A 15,477-nucleotide genomic window follows, 5' to 3' on the forward strand; every position below is an offset into this window, starting at 1 on the left:
TAAAAATCTTTGCCACTGGAACAATATAAACTACTTCCTTCCTTGGGATTTTGCACTCTGTCTGAGCCTAATATACTAGTAGATTGTGTATATTAGCACAGATTCAGTTTTTGACATTTGGACAGACAGAACTTGAAGAAGTTTTTGAGTATCTCATCTCATTTGAAGTGGGTGTTTCATTGTTGATACAGAGGAATGACAATTACCGTGCTCCATAGGAGGTGGATTCCAATGTAAGCATTCTTTCCTGAGAGGCAACTTTAAATTTTATAAAGTAGAAAGAGTACTAGCACGAAGTTAGGATATGCACATTCTGTATGGCCTTAGATAGTGACGTTGGGCACCTCTGAATTCTCAAGTGAAAAGAAAGAATTGTACTAGATGACCTTTAAGGTCCTTTTGGCTGTATTTGACATTCACTGAGCCTGAGCTTTGTGCTACGACTCTGTTGTCCCTCTCATTGTATTAGTGCCTATTACTCTGAAAGACCCAACACTATATAATATGAAAGATGAGAAGGAGGTAAGCCAGCTGAGCTGTTTGATTTAGAAAGATGAAGCCATGGTGTTCCAGATGGTGAGGCTCATCCAGCAGAGCCTTAAATGACAGCCAAAGTAGACACAGGTAATGCTGATGGCTTCCTGACAATGTATGTACTAGAGAGGGGCTTATGGATTGACTTACTCAATGACACTTTTATTGGTGTAGTGCAGCCTGGAAAAGTGTTGTCAGTCTTTTTTTTTTTTTTGGCAGCGGCGGGTGGGGGGTGGGGGAGGGTGGGGTGGTGGTTTCTGTGTGTGTCCCCTTAATGCTAATTGATGTTGAAAGTCTAAATGAGAGAGGATTGACTAGAGTCAGCTTTCCTTTGGGAAAGCAGAATGATAGCATCTTCAAGAAGTGCTTTTGCCAAGGTATAAAGCAAATAGGTACTGTACTTCATAAACACTTCTACAGTGCACATAAGTGCTGAAATAGATGAAATCCAGGTGCTTGTAGAGGAAGGAATGTCCATTTGCACGGAGACCTAACTTAACAAATGGACTGAATAATTAAGGGATATTTGCTTTTCTTTTGTATTGCTGTATGATCTTTATCTGGGTACCATAACCATCCTTGTAAATTTCTAGTCTGAGATACATTCTTCACTAGACCTGTTATAGGATATTAGAATTGTATGAAATCTTCAAAGGGCATCTAATTCAGTCCTCTCATTTTCACTTGAGCAAGGTGAGGCCTAGAAAGACTTGAGTAACTTAACCAAAATCATTGTGTGAGTTAAAATCAGAGCTAGAACTGGCACTAGAACCTAGTTCTGCTGACTACTAGATTTTTACTGTTAATGCAAATTGGCCAGGCATGGTGGCTCACACCTATAATCCCAACACTTTGGGGTTCCAAGGCAGGAGGATCACTTGGGCCCAGGAGTTCGAGGCTAGCCTGGGCAACAGGAGGAGACTCCATCTCTACAAAAAATAAAAAATTGAGGCTGGGTGCAGTGGCTCACGCCTGTAATCCCAGCACTTTGGGAGGCCAAGGTGGGTGGATCACCTGAGGTCAGGAGTTCAAGACCAGCCTGATGAACATGGAGAGACCCTGTGTCTACTAAAAAAAAAATACAAAATTAGCTGGGTGTGGTGGCACATGCCTGTAATCCCAGCTACCCGGGAGACTGAGGCAGGAGAATTGCTTGAACCCGGAAGATGGAGGTTGTGGTCAGCCGAGATTGTGCCATTGCACTCCAGCCTAAGCAACAAGAGTGAAACTCCATCTCCAAAAAAAAAAAAAATTAGCTTGCGTAATGGTGTGTACCTGTGGTCCCAGCTACTTAGGTGGCTGAGATGGGAGGATTGCTTGAGCCCAGGAGGGTCAGGGCTGCAATGAGCTGTTATCGCACCACTGCACTCCCACCTGGGCAACAGAGCAAGACCCTGTCTATAAAATAATACAAACCTACCTTTATGTATTTGAAAGTGTGAAATGTACCCCCAAAATTTTCAAAATGGTAACCGATTTTAATAAGTTAGTGAAGAAGACAAAATTAGTTTTTTCTAGGGATCTTCCAGCCTTTGCTCTTAAATAACGTATCAGAAAGTAGCATTCTATCAGCAGATATGTTTCCATATCACATTCTCTATCAGATTCTTAAACTATGAGATAAAACAGTATTAGGCAAAAGTAGCATAACATGGATATAAAATTTCTCTTACACTGAGAATTCAGAAAATTCTCTTAGGACAAGATTGGATAGGGCAAGATTGTGTAACCCTGAAATGTGTTAGTCTTGAACAGATATTTCAGGATCTGTTCTGATTATCTCTGCCCAGCAAAAAGATTGTGATTAAGGGAAAAAATACTTCTTAATTATTTGTTGTGGGTTAGTGGTTACATGCAGGTTTTTGTTTTCATTTTACATAATACAGTTTTGAACAATGTCTTCATTTAATGACTAGAAGGCCTAATTTAGATTTTAAGTGTTTTGTGAATGTGTTGTTAATGTTTCTTATCATTGAAAAATGGCATCAGGAGTTGAAGACGGGAGAAGCTGTTGAATTCAGACAACAGAATGCATTAATACTGTAACACTGCTGTTGGCCACAATGATTGAACATTGTGATAATTTATGCTGCACTATATATTTAAATCCATTGTATTGTTGAGGTGGAGAAGCAGAGTAAGTAGTATACTGATTTGAGACCTAAATTTTCTTGAATTTCTGTATTACGCCTCCATGCTAAGTAGTTGATATTATATGGATCATTTATATTTTGTATAGGAGTATGTATACAGCTCATATAGGAGAACTTAGATTACTTCTGATAAGAAATTGGATATGAAAATGCTTTGGTTTTGTGAGAAAGAGGATTTAACAGTGTCTCCAGAGAGCTAAGCTAACCAACAGAAACAATGGCATCAAGTTATAAGTTCTTGCTATAGAAAGAGAGGAAGCTTTTCGTTCTTTGAAATCACTTAATTTTTTTGGATAAACTTTTAAATGCAAGTTTAACATATATATAGAAAAGTACAGAAATCATACAGTACATCTTGATGAGTACATCTTGATATATATATATAGTGAACACCATGTGTAACCCATCTGAGTCAAGAACTAGAATGCTAGCAATACCCTGCTCTGGATTCTCAGGCATTTCCCTGCTCTCTGCAAGGTAGCCATAATCCTGACATAATTTAGTTTTGAACATACCATATTCTAAATTCAAAATTTAGTTTTGAATACCATAGAGTAGTGTTGCCTGTTTCAGGATTTTATATACATGGAATCATTCAATATCTACTCTTTTGTCTCCAGCTTCTTTTGCCCAGCATTTTTTTCCTGTGGGATTTGTCTATGTTGTTAAATGTAACAGTAATTCATTCTCTATGAACATAAAATAATTCATTTAAATGATGGTCATTCAGATTTTTCCAGTTTGCATCTATTAAAAATAATTCTGCCATGAACATCCTTGTTGTATGGTTTTTGTGTTCATATCCATGCAACTCTTCTGAGTGTGTATTTCTGGGAGAGGAGTGGCTGGCTTACAGGGCATGTGTGTCTCCCACTTTTGCAGATAAGGCCAGTTTCCCAAAGTATTTGTACTAATTGACACAACTTGAGTTTCAGATGTTCCACATCCTTGCCAATACTTGATATTAACAGTTTTTTGTTTCTGTTTTCATTTTAGCCATACTGGTAGGTAGATAGTGGTATCTCATTATGGCTTTAATTTTTATTTCCCTTATAACTAATGATGATGTGCACTTCTTAATGTACTTACTGGTTTTTTGGATGTTCTTTTGCAAAGTGCTGTTCACGTCTTTTACTAATAGAAAAATTGGGTTATTTTTATTATTGATCTCAGTTTAAAAAGATATATTCTGGATTATCTTAAATGTTAACATCCATTCTTAAATCTGAAGTTAATAGCTATCTCTTCTTCTGAACAATGCAAGGATCTTAAAACACTCTTATTTTCTATTCTTATCTTATATGCTATTAGTAACCGGGATATGAGTTCACCTTGTTTTTAACCACCTGCATTTGTTATTGCTATTGTTTTATATAGTATTTTTAAAATTACGTGTTTCCCAGCCTGGGCAACATGGCAAAACCTTATCTCTACAAAAAATATAAAAATTAGCCAGGGGTGGTGGCGCAAACCTGTAGTCCCAGCTATGCGGGAGACTGAAGTGGGAGAATCGCTTGAACCTGGGAGGCAGAGGTTGCAGTGAGCTGAGATCTTGCCACTGCACCCTAACCTAGGCGACAGAGCAAGACCCTGTTTCAGAAAAAAAAAAAAAAAATTACAGATTTCTTCACCCACTGTTGTTTCTTTCATCCCAGCCTGCCCTTCCAGTTTTAATTTCTTTCTTCCTGGAATTTGCCCTTTAAAAGTTCCTTTAGTAAGTTTATAAAATTTTTTAGTGAGACAGTGTTGCATTTTACTCTTATTCTCCAAAGATAGTTTTGTTAGATATACAATTCCTAGACTGACATCTTCTCCCAGCAATTTGAATATATTTCTTTGTCTCATTACTTTTATTTTGTTTTCTTTTGAAGTCTGTTGCAGGTTTAATTGTCAGTCCTTTGTAGCCAATCTGTCCCTGGACCACTCTACAAAAAGTCTCTAGCCATGATTTCCTTGAGTATCTCCCCTGATCTCTCTATTTTCGCTTCAGGAACTTTGGTATGTTGGACTTTACTAAAGTCTCTTAGTGTGTGTGTGTGTGTGTCTGTCTGTCTGTCTGTCTCTCTCTCTCATTTTTCTTAGCCTCTCTCTCTCTCTCTCTTTTTGAGAAAGAATCTTACTCTGTTGCCCAGGCTGGAGTGCAGTGGCTCAATCTCGGCTCACTGCACCCTCTGCCTCCCAGGTTCAAGTGATCCTCCTGCCTTAGCCTCCTGAGTAGCTAGAATTACAGGTGTGTGCCACCATGCCTGGCTAATTTTTGTGTTTTTAGTAGAGACGAGGTCTCACCATTTTGGCCAGGCTGGTCTCGAACTCCTGACCTTAAATGATCCACCTGTCTCAGCCTCCCAAAGTGGTGGGATTACAGACGTGAGCCACCATGCCCGACTTCTTTTAGCCTCTCTTCTGTATATTCTGTTTCTTTGTCTCTGTGCTTCGTTCTGGCTGGTTTTTTCAAGTCTGTATTCCAGTTTACTCTTTCCAGTTGGGTCTTATGTACTGTTTAATCCATTAAGTTTTTTTAATTATTCAGTAGTCCTTAAAATCTGCCAGTCTTTATAGCATCTTCCTTTCTCATGCATCTAATTTTATCTTTAAAGGTTTTGAAACATGAAGAGCACTTCATGTTTCTTTCTTGACTTGGGGTTTTCTGGATCATGCTGGTGTGTAAACCCAAATCTAAAATCTTTGTGAGTGTAGGCCTGTTGTTACAGATTAGCAAGGGAGACTTTTTCCAGTCAGTGTTCTGGAAAAAACAGATAAAGATTTTTGATTTGGGTGTTGTTTGTTTTTGAGATGGAGTCTCTTTCTGTTACCCAGGCTGGAGGGCAATGGCACGATCTTGACGCACTGCAACCTCCACCTCCGAGGTTCAAGCGATTCTCCTGTCTCAGCCTCCCGAGTAGCTGGGACTACAGGTGTGTGCCACCACACCCAGCTAATTTTTGTATTTTTAGTAGAGACGGGGTTTCACTGTGTTAGCCAGGATGGTCTCGATTTCCTGACCTCGTGATCCACCCTCCTCGGCCTCCCAAAGTGCTGGGATTACAACCACCATGCCCGGCCCTTGATTTGGGTTTTTAATTCTGTCTGTTAAGGGATAGATTTTTTTTTTTTTCTTTTTGGTCAACCTTTTAACTGAGAATGAACCCTTCAACATTCTGGTTTTTTTGTGTGTGTGTAGTTCTCTGTAACAACTCCCCATCTTATGGAAGTCTGTTACAGACTTCTGTAAGCCTAGTCCACAACTTGTGACTTGAAGAAAACCTGGTTTCTAGTTATTGACTATGACTCGAAATTCTTTTGTAAATTTTAAGCGGCTTATATTTCTTTGAGATATAATTGTCTAGAATTTTTTGAAAATTCTAAAATAAGAGTATTTCCATGAGCATTTCTTACTAATGGTGTGATCTATATAATGACATTATGTTGAGAGAGGTTTGTATATTTAGATCCCTCTTTGAACTCTAGCTACAAATTTTTGTTTATAAACTGATAAGCCAAAATGTTAAAGCTACACTTGGTTGCTCTGTTCTGATTGTGTTAAGAACACGGGTCTAGGTGCACTGATTGCTTTCTGGTTTAGCAAGCACACCTTGACTTTTGTATTATGGTGAAAGCAAACACTTTTTGAATGTATAGTGCCTTTTAAAAAAATTCCTGTAGGAAGATATTAATGCTTAGAAAATAGATTTGATTAATAAATCATCTATAAAAAAACTTGAAATACCTCACTTTTTTTTTCAATTTTCATTTCCTAGAGTGTAGTAAAGGCAGTAGCTGTTAAACGTGAAATCAAACAAAGTAATTTGCATCTGGAAGAAAGCCCTTCTAAAATTCTTTCTGTAGTTTCTAGCCACATGATTGAAAAATATAATAAATGTATATTATGTTATTACTTCTCATTTGCAGTTTTTTAAAACTTTAAAGCAACTTCAAAGGTGCTAACTTGGGCCTTCTTTCTTCCCTCCACCTCCCCTTTTTATTTAAAGCATCATATCATTTATTATATTGGACCAGTAGGAATGAGTTTAAAGGGGTTGAGAACTGTTTCAGATTAATAACTTGGAAATAGCCCACAGGAGTCACAGTATTGCTTATCTTGGAGTAAGTTTTAAGAATCCAGCCACTGAGAATTATTTCTGTAAGCTGCCAAATTTAAAGTTGGAGTGAGGAAGAACCTTACACTGATCCACGTACCCGAAAATTCCTGTCAGTGTACTTTATGGGGATCTTGTAGTTTGAAGGATGGCGTAGTCCACAGGATAAAAAGCTTCATTATGACCGTCAATAAGTAATGTTCTGGGTTTACACAGAGTTTATATATCTTTCCTCAAGGTTCTCAGTTTTTCATTTTCATGTATAAGGTATACATTACTTTTCTAAAATACTAACAATGCCAGATGATTTTTGCTTTGATTTGCTTTGTTTTTTCATATTCCTATGAATGATTTAGGTATTACTTCTCTGTTTAATATTTTTTAAAGTGATAGCTATTTATCCTAACTTTCTCTAGACTGGAAAAACACCCCTTTTCCTTCCCCCATTTACAGGATTGTGCAACCTTTCAGTTAAACAAAACCAAAATTGTTCACTTGCTCAGTTTCCACCCCCTTGAAATAAGCCACGTAGCTCTCTATGGGTGTGGCCCAGCCTCTTCTGGCTGCCACAGTTACTTGATCACCTTATCTCATGTCATCCTTGGCTTCCTATATTGTCTGTTCATCTGCTTTCTTAGCTCCTCCTTTTCCCCCTTCCACCCAGTTTTTGTACTCCTCCTGTCACTTTCCTTCTCAGAGATTCAGAAGCAATTGTCATGAGCTTTTCCACTCTCCTCCTTTTCTCTGAATATTCTGAGGAAGTTACAGTTGGCCCTCCATTTCTGAGGGTTTCACATTCTCAGATTCAACCAACCGCAGATTGAAAATATTAGAGTAAAAATACAGAATAACAACTACTTACATAGCATTTACATTGTATTAGGCATTATAAGTAATGTAGAGATGATTTAAAGTATACAGGAGGAAGTACAAAGGTTTTATGCAAATACCACTTCATTTTATATCAGAGACTTGAGCATCCTGGATTTTGGTGGCCATGGGAGGTCCTGGAACTAAACCCTGATGGATACCTAGGGATGGGTGTACATATATACTGTCCAAAGAATTCACTGAGGATTTCCTACTCCAGGATTAAACTCCTGAAGTGAATGTTCTGAAAGGCAAGAGGGTTTTTTTCTTTTTTGTTAAAAGTTTTGATGTTGTAGGTGTGAATTCATTAGTATAAAGTACATAAATTATAGGCCTTGCTTTATATAAAGTATGTGCTTCTAGAAAGTTGGCTAGTGGCTGGGCATGGTGGCTCATTCCTATAATCCCAGCACTTTGGGAAGCTGAGGGAGCTGAATCGCTTGAGCGCAGGAGTTTGAGATCAGCCTGGGCAACATGATGAGACCTTGTCTCTGCAAAAAATAGAAAAATTAGCTGGGTGTGGTCATGTGAGCCTGTGATCCCAGCTACTTAGGAGGCTGAGCTGGGAGGATCATTTGAGCCTGGGGAGGTTGTGGCTGCAGTGAGCCATGATCATGCCACTGTACCCAGCCTGGGCAACAGAGTGGGACCCTGTCTTAAAAAAAAAAGTTGCCTGTATCTCAATATAACATGGTTAAATGCAGGCGCGATTACTATTTAAAAGAACCTGGCAAGGAATCTTTAAATAATTTACATAAATAATCCTACCTTAATTTCTCCGTTTTAAAGGGTTTTTCCTCTCAGTTTGTGATGATTGTATATGCTATAAATGATCTGCATATTCTTCATAAAAATGGAAGATTTGTTATTTATTTGTACTTCGATGTGGAAGCATCTTAAACATTAACCCTGTGGCATTTTCTCATCAATAATAAGTTGATCAAGTGAGTGACCCAGTCTCAGCAATTTAACATATCATCCCTTTTAGCTTTAAGTATATTTAATCACCTTAGCCCATTTTTCAATCCACAAAAGTAACCTTTCTCATATATCAACAACTTTCTGGGCCAGTGAACCTCAGAACTTAAGTGCCTTACAAAACATAATGCTTATTAGTTGCTGTGTTCCCCTCCCCCTTCCCATCCTTTCCCGTTAAATCTACCTTGCTTATACTTGATGTCTTTAAGGATTTGAGCCCATAGGGTATAGTATACTATAGTGCCACGTTGACCATGGAATTTTACTGACCTTAGTATTAACCTAGAACATTCTTATGCCTCTTTTCATGGTGACGTGGTGTCAGATTACAGTTTGACTGGCTTTCAGGATAATTAGTCTTAATTACTTCTAAGTCATTGGTTAACTCAGTGTAAGAACAAGCATTGTTTAAAAAAGAATATAAATGGCTTTTGAGTTTCTTTTCTTAGCATGCAAGTCAGAAGAGTAGAGTGAAAGCAAAAGCACATGACACAAAACTGTGTGGTTGGCTAATAGATTGTAGGCTTCCTGTAGCTTAAATTTTACAAATCACTGTAAACTGTTAGCCAGTGGCAATTTTGATTTCCCTTTTGTATTAGTTGTAATCTGTGATACTTTTATTTAAAGTAAAGCTATGTGTTAAAAGTTTATTAAAACATATATTGTCTTTCTGTAATCTTTCTCCTCTTCACCCCATATATGCTCATTCCTTTTAGACCAAGCTCCAGGGTAACTTGCCCTATAACCTTTCAAATAGGCTCCTTTCTCTGAATCTGTAGTATATCTATTACAAGATAGAGTGTGCTACAATTGTCTCTCCCTCTCCCCTGCCCCAACCCACTAAATTGCTAGTATTTTAGGGTCAGAGACAGTGTCGTATTCATTTCTTATTTTCTAACGTGCTACCTGTTCAATTGTAGCATGTAATAGTTCGGGAATGAATCGTTAGTAGAATAAATGTGTTTAAGAAAAAAGTAGAAAAGAAATAATTGGTGAATTGATTTACCAACTTAGAATTTAAATATAAATTTAAAAAAATCTAAAATCAAAGTAGATCATGTGATCAGTACAGCTGTAGGTTGCAGAGAATAAATTGATACTCTACACTTCACTAATGTTTGGGAGCAGTATGTATGATTCTATAAACTGAAATCCCTCTAAAATGTACAGAAGAGATACATTTACAGACTAGTTTTGTTTTTGTTTTCATTACACCTATCATGCTACTGAGTATATAGCAAATCTATCAACCATCGAGTGGAAAAACACATTAAGATACTTTAAGGCAGGCAGAGTTATGCGGGGGTTGAAGGACAAAGATTTGGGGGGTAGGGGTGCAGATATCCAAACCTGTCTCTCGGCCTGTCTTGGAAAAAGCTTACTTATCATATCTGAGGACCCTTAAAGCATTAATTTTTGAGGGTGGGATGTGGCTCTTGTCATATACAGGCAACACAAGCTCTAGAGCTAGATCTCAGAGAGGCTGAGATTGTTAGTAGGCCTACACATCATGTGTTTTTTTTGTTTTGTTTTTAGTTTTTTGTGATTTTTTTTTTGAGGGGGAGTAGGGGGCTGGGAGGAGCCAGCTGTGCCTCCTACCTATCCAACAGCAGTGTTTGAAGCTAAGTGCTTGAATTTGGTTTTGGAGGATAATTTTAGAAACATCATTGATAAATACTTAAATTTCCCAAGTTAAAAAAAAAATTGGGGGAATGGCTTTTACTGGGTAAAGTATTTGAAACTTAAAACATATTTTTCCAAGTAAAGAGATGTCTCATAGTTGGAAAAAGCAATTTAAAAATGCCTACAGAGCCCCGTATCCTTGGATGGAACAGCTCAAAGCAAAAGTAACATTTTTAACAAATTGCAGGGGGGAGGGTTTCAGTCCAACAAAATAAAAAGGCTCTTTAGGTCTGCTGTAGAACATTGTACTTATAATCAACACTAATGTATACTTAAATTTAAGAGGGTAGATCTCATGTTATGTATTCTTACCACAGTTAAAAGTTATACCTCAAAGATTTAGAAAGTAAAAACAAATTGCATGTGTCATGAATATTTTGTATATTGTGGCTATATTTCATTTTGTTTTTACTTGTTTTCTGTTCCGTTGTAGAACTTTTTCCCAAAACAAATTATTCATGATTGCAGATTTAAGGCACAAATAGATTTATTCTTCACTTTTTATTCTGTGCTTTTTTCTTTTTCATGTAGTCTGTGTCTTCAGGAGGTGTTAATAAAATGCATAGTTTTCAGAACTCTTAGCCATCAATAGAGTCAAAGCCATATTATGTCTTTCTACCTCTAGTTTGGCAACCTTGGAGATACAATACAACCTCACTAGTTTAGTTAATTTTTGTTTTAAATGGGGATCATGCCTAATCTTTAGACCTAATGACTTACTGAATTTCAACCTCAGCTTTAATAAGATGAACTTATCAATCATTGTAGGTTATGTCGTGTACATTTTTTATCCAGAAAAAGCCTATTTTGAACATTAACCATATTTCACTTATCCCCAACATTGCCTTTTCTATAATTCTTCCTTTTTAAGTCTTGGATTACCCGTTTTAACAAATAACCATCTATCAAATATTAAATAGGCAAGGGACATTATTTACCATGTATATTACTTATTTATTTTTATTTATTTATTTTGAGACGGAGTCTCGCTCTGTCGCCCAGGCTGGATTACAGTGGTGTGATCTTGGCTCACTGCAAGCTCCGCCTCCCAGGTTCACTCCATTCTCCTGCCTCAGCCTCCCGAGTAGCTGGGACTACAGGTGCCCGCCACCACGCCCAGCTAATTTTTTTGTATTTTTTTTAGTAGAGACGGGGTTTCACTGCATTAGCCAGGATGATCTCGATCTCCTGACCTCGTGATCTGCCTGCCTCGGCCTCCCAAAGTGCTGGGATTACAGGCGTGAGCCACCGCGCCTGGCCCTAGTTTTCTTATCTGTAAAGGAGGCATCATAATAGTAACTACCGATAGGGTTGCTCTGGAAGTTCATGGAATAAGTATGTAAAGTGCACTGCGTAGCAGTCTGAATTATTCCAGTGGCATTTTAACTGCTTAGCAGCATTTAGATCTCTGAGGACACGCAAGTTTACACAGTTGGTTTTTAATCTTTTTAATATTTCATGCATTTTACTCTGATCATCTCCTTGCCCCCTATTTTTCTGTCATTTTGCTTTCCTTTTTGGAGAGTGTTCATCCTTAGTTGTTTTGTTTTTAATCATAACTAAATGCCTATTACTCAGGCATAACCATTCCACACTTAGGGATGGTTTCAGTGGGCTAAGCTCTAAGCTCTGTGCTATCTTTTGGAATACAAAGGTGATCCCAGCTGAGTAGAGGAACCAATGGAAGCAGCCAGCTTCCCCACCCCAGACTAACATGAATTTAAGTAACCTGATTTAAACAGTTTAGACCTTTTTTTCTTAGCCAGAGGTTACTTCCCATAGACATTTCAAGCTAGACTGAATGTCCCACAGAGCTGAAGCTTGCCAAGCAAAGCTCATCTCTGTGGCTGTTTTAAGTCACTAATAGTTATACCACGTTTCTAGAAGTTGGTGTCACCATCAGCCAAAAGTTAAACTCCTCTCCTCCTTTCCCCTCCTCCCCTCCCCTCCCCTCCCCCAACCCGATATATCCTTGACCAGATGATGTTTGTTCAAAAGGAAAAGCCCTTTTTTTGGTTTTGTGCTTTAATTTTAGTCTACCACATGTTTGAGATGCCTAGTAGTTCCTTAACAAATCAAACTTCATGACTTCAGGATTCATAGCACTTTAGTTGGAGACAGCTTCTCATTGTGCTGGTTTGATTTCTGGCACTTGAAAACATCTCCATTTGGAAACTTACGGAATGTTTCTTTTACTCCCCTATTTGGAGTAGACAGTTTGTCTTCTCTTCATTTATCAAGCCCTAGACCTTAGTGGTGCCCAGAGTGGGTGTCCTATCTATGTTGTATTTGAGAATGTACAGGTTTTAGGAGTGCGTGAACTCTTGTACAGCTGATGTTGATTGGAGGGCAAAAGGGGAAGGGGAAGGCCCTTAGGACAATGAATTCAGTCATGGAGCTACCTCATTTCCTCTTTTTTTTTTTCTTAAACAAAGCTAAAATATGTTTTCAATTATTTTGTTTTTAAAATGCCATCTTTTTTCGCTGACTTTCATAACAATAATGGCAAGTCATGTATTGAAAATACAATATTAAAAAATGACGTTTTACACAATTTAAATCAAACAAATATTTGAAATAAAATTGGAATTGGAGGACAGGGAGAGAAGGGGGATAGCACACTTCATGAGTTGCATGCAAGCCCGTACTTCAGTTGTTAAGCCTCTGGCACTCAGTATAGTATTTTTATTTAAAATCCACAAAACAGAGTTAGGGGGGAGGGAAGGAGAAATTTCATTGCTTCAAAGTTACCCTAGAAGATTGGATCTGTAAATTTACATGAATCCCTAAAACAGGCATGTATGTGAGTGCCAAATAGTATCAGGACTAACCAAGAAAAACTTGCTTTTCTGCATGACTGTGGTGAAAGCATTGGTTCCCAACAACTTTCACATTTATAAGGATTTTTTAAAGGGACTAACTACACATTGGGCAAGTAGCTGTGTAGTCCACAGTATTGGCTGGATTTAACATAGAGCATGTGGATTCCTAAGAATGTCACACCTTGTCTATGCCAATAAATCAGAGTGTCTATTCTTGATACTAAATCTGATATTATTGGCAGATTTTCTCCTTTATTGGAAGGGTAATATTCAGAAGGGAGAATATTTTTTATGTGTTTTGCTCTGTGATTGGGGTGCGTGTGTGTGTGTGTGTGTGTGTGTGTGTGTGTGTGTGTGTGTGTGTGTTTTACTATGAAATAATACTGGCAAGTCCCAAGAAAACTAGTTCTGGATTTCATTTTGTCTCTTCAACTCTGTGTGATCTTGCGCACATTCCTGACATGTTACAAACAGCTTGTGTCTCTGAATGTGCAGTATCAATTTTCAGTGGTGAAAGCCCCGAAAGGAAACAGACTGATTCTTCCATGCACAAACAGCTGGGCAGTTGTGGATGGAATTAATTGCTGATATATATTGGCTGTGTTTTTCTTCTCTTGTCATTTCCTTTGCAGCTGTGAAAGTGAAGTTTGACTTGAAAACACATTCTGCCAGTGCAAATCCAAAAAGTATCAAGACAGGATTCTTCTACTATAATAACCAACTGGTAACTTTGAATTGTTAGTTTGAGGGGGAGATGAGGAAGAGCTAAGAGATGGCAGCAGGTGATTCATAATTACATTGATGGTTGAAAAAATAAATCAGGCAGTTGGACTATGAGAAGAGTATGTTGGAATGGTTAATTTGTCATGTGGCAAGAGTGACCTCATAATCCAACAAAGGCAAGATCAATCAACAGCCCCTCACTAGGGTCCTGAGAGAGGATGTTCTAAGCCATCTCTCAAAATATTGAAATGTTCAATACTCCAAACTGATTTATTGTTCCAATGTGAGAGAGTAGCTCTTGGCTAGAGTAACGTGACAACATGCATCATTAAAAATAATATTTTCCTGGTGTTCTCTCAAATCCTTTTCCATTGCTCATTTTAAATTCTATGTAAGCAATTATATACTTTTTTCATGTGCTTCTTTTACTCAAACTTTAATTTTATGATTATAGGAATTCAATTAAAAATAACTCTTGGTTGTGTTTCTGAATATGCATATACAGAAAATAGTATTGGTTAAAATCACTTTGACTAATTATCAGATGTTTGATAATAGTTTCAGTAACTGATAAATTATTTTAGATACTGTTGAAGATATTTATACAGTATTTATACATACTGTGGAAAACTTTTAAAAATAAAATTCCTACAAAATTATTGAAAAAGGGGGTATTAAAAATATGGTATGCATAATAAATAATTTTCTTCTTTACATGTACATTTCAATATTCTACCAAAGCAACTCCATAAATGACATCTTATTTTGAAGGGACCTATTGCTAGTTGATAATAAAATGTTTTTATTATTTGTGCATTCTTAGGAGAACTAGAGCACTGGTGAGGAGAGAAAGAGGTAATTTGTGTTAATGTTCAGGACCTCTGGTAACTGGCTGAAGTAATGTTTTAGAATGAGCAAAGCTTCTGACACCTTGAGATATGTAAAAGCTGCTGTTGCTAAACTTAGAAGTTGGCATGGTTGGACTTCCTTTATAGTACTCCACTTCCATCTAACATTCTGTTGGTTGAACTGTGTGATCTGTCTTGCATTTTATTTTATCTTTACTTTCTTCACAAACAAGAAATGAGAATATATTTTACTTCAAGGCAGGAAAGCTGATCTTCAAACATGAACTCCCCCCAACTTTTTTAGGAGGACTAATCAATTAATTGTGACTCTGAGGCTCTGAAAATGTGTGACAATATTAATGTGCAGTTTGCTCTCACTGAAGTCGGCCTGGGTGTGTTGTTTCCCCCAGAGTGAGCTCCACCCTTGCTGTAACCACATCGACTGTGGATATCTTGCTCTTTAAAACAAAGTTCATTTTTAGGGCAGTATTGCAACAGAATTGCCACACAAAAACCAGCTTAAGAAATGTACAGCACTTCAATTTTTTTGTAAGTAATGGATTGTCTATTGTAATACTGATTGCTCACAGCTTAAGGGGAAACACAGATAAGATAGATGGTTAAGCTTTGTGCCAGCCACTAGTAACATGCAATATTCTTTGGGAGGAGCTTCTGGCTTTATCATTCAACTAAGGTTTTTTTCTTTTAGTTCACTTGTCTGCTTTTTTTTCCCCCCTTTCTTAAACAGTTTACTGAATTGTTAGTTTTA

The 15,477-nt window shown here is 37.5% G+C and overlaps 1 protein-coding gene across 19 annotated transcripts in view; it reads left to right on the top strand.

Annotated features, from left to right (window-relative positions):
• ADD3 (adducin 3) overlaps positions 1-15,477 on the top strand; it is a 129,480-nt gene that overhangs the window by 55,685 nt on the left and 58,318 nt on the right. For 2 of the 19 annotated variants that reach the window (XM_015148130.3, XM_077947485.1), the window contains exon 1: positions 15,069-15,257. The exons of 15 other annotated variants lie outside the window; for them this stretch is intronic. The gene's annotated coding sequence lies outside the window, so the exon portion shown is untranslated. Of the gene's footprint in view, positions 1-15,068; positions 15,258-15,477 lie in introns of those variants that run through there. 2 more of the 19 variants (XM_077947483.1, XM_077947492.1) reach the window with 1 other exon arrangement.

The sequence above is a fragment of the Macaca mulatta genome, chromosome 9 (assembly GCF_049350105.2).
Source record: "Macaca mulatta isolate MMU2019108-1 chromosome 9, T2T-MMU8v2.0, whole genome shotgun sequence".
Classification (NCBI taxonomy): Eukaryota; Metazoa; Chordata; class Mammalia; order Primates; family Cercopithecidae; genus Macaca; species Macaca mulatta.